The sequence below is a fragment of the Didymella exigua genome (assembly GCF_010094145.1).
Source record: "Didymella exigua CBS 183.55 unplaced genomic scaffold M421scaffold_25, whole genome shotgun sequence".
NCBI lineage: Eukaryota > Fungi > Ascomycota > Dothideomycetes > Pleosporales > Didymellaceae > Didymella > Didymella exigua.
In genome coordinates this window covers 5,374-7,202 of record NW_022984799.1, presented here as the reverse complement: position 1 = coordinate 7,202, position 1,829 = coordinate 5,374, and positions in this window count along the sequence as shown.

The following is a 1,829-nucleotide window of genomic DNA, read 5'->3' as shown; positions in this document are numbered from 1 at the left end:
CATGGAGTACTTACAAAGGGAGCTGGAGAGGATATACTGGCTCAAAATGAGGCTGACCAGCAGATTGCTCATGAAGAGCGTCAAGGAGGAGCGCGATCAGGCCTCAGCCAGCGCGCTCAAAGGCGCTGCACTAGGTGTAAAGAGACTGGGCACAACTCGCGCACATGCAACGCTGATACTATCAATATAGAGTAGTCTACTATATTAATATCTAGCAATAATATTATCGCGTTGTTAAGATATATCGCTTTAAAGTTGCAAAAGTTGGTAGGGTGACCAACTTGCTTGTCTGACCAACTTGCTTGCCAACCATGTTAGTTATTAAGGGCATTAATGCTAAAGGGTAGGCTATTCTACCCTTTATTATCTTCTAGGGCCATAACTACCTCTTAAACTAGTACAAAGAGGATAATCTACCCTATAATTAGGTTATTAGGGTCTCTAAGAATAGCTAGACTACTAATAAACTTAGTCTTGACTAGTTAAAGCAATTTAACGCGTATACAAAGGAGCATACTATTAGCAGCTACTATCTGCTAGCTATTAATAGTTATAAGAGGCACAACTTACTAGATTTCTAGGAATACTATAAGGATAATAAGATTGTTACTATATATATGCCTCTACACTTATTACATCTCCTACAGCCACTTAATATAGGCTGTTTTACCCCTCTAAAGAAGGTGTATAGGCGCTAAGCTAAAGACCTTATACATAACTAGATTAACTACATTACAAAGCTTAAGTTCCTGCTATACTTTAAAGTAGCCTATAATGCTGTATTTACCTTAAGTAACATCTAAGGAGGGTTCTAAGGCGCTAGACTAGTCCCCTTTAACCTAGAATAGGTTATAATAGGGCTTAATATAAAGCTGTGTACTCTATTACTATAATTCCCTAGTAATAACAAGCCCTAGCAGTTGCAAACCCCTAGCAATACCCTAGAACTTTAGTCGCAATTAACTCTAATTCAAGAGAAGTATAAGAAGCAGCAGGGTAGCTCACCTAATTCTGTGCTGAGCGCGCTTGAGCACTACGCAAAGGGGGGAGCGATTCTATTCCACAAGCTAGTTTTGGCGCAACAGGAGAACGCTAAGCTTCATGCAGCTCTAGCAGCTGCCACAGAACGTAAATCGCGCAAAAGAAAGCAAATCTAGAAGGAAGGGACCCTTACAGTTAAGGAAGGGCAGCAGATAGCAGCTCTAAAGGAGTTTAGGGCACGTGGTGATAGAAAGAAGTTAAAGAAGCGGGTGCGCGCTAAAGTGGGTGAGCCCTCCTAACAACACTGTAGACAGTGCAATCAGACTAGGCTGTAGTAGTCTGGCCAAAGGCCAATAAAGTATATCTACTTCCTAACAACTTTTGCTAAAAAGCATGCACAAGTTAACTAGACGTCTAGTTAACTGCGTAGATAATATATATCCAGCTTAAGCCAAGCCGGCTAAGCTAATGTAACCGGCTAGCTCTAGCTCTTCTTTGGCTTTAGAGTCTAGACCGTTACATAGGCACAACGCGCGAACGTGCAAGAATGATGCAGAAGTAGTCTCTAAATGATATTCTAAGCTGTACTGCACCTTGCAGCGCTAGAGTGTGGTGTTTTGGGCCATAATAGGGTGAGGTTTAGTAGGGTCTTGGCAAAAGTGTCCGACTCGCCCGTGTGTCCAACTCGCCCGTGGGGTACGTTAGTTATCTTAATTATGTTAGGCTTGCAATTACATTGTAGAGAGGTTCTAGCAAGTTAGTGACTAAGTGTCCTTTAAGACACGTTGTAGATGGCTGCAGCGCGTTGCTAAGAGAGTGTCGCGTCTTGATTGATTGATTGATTGATT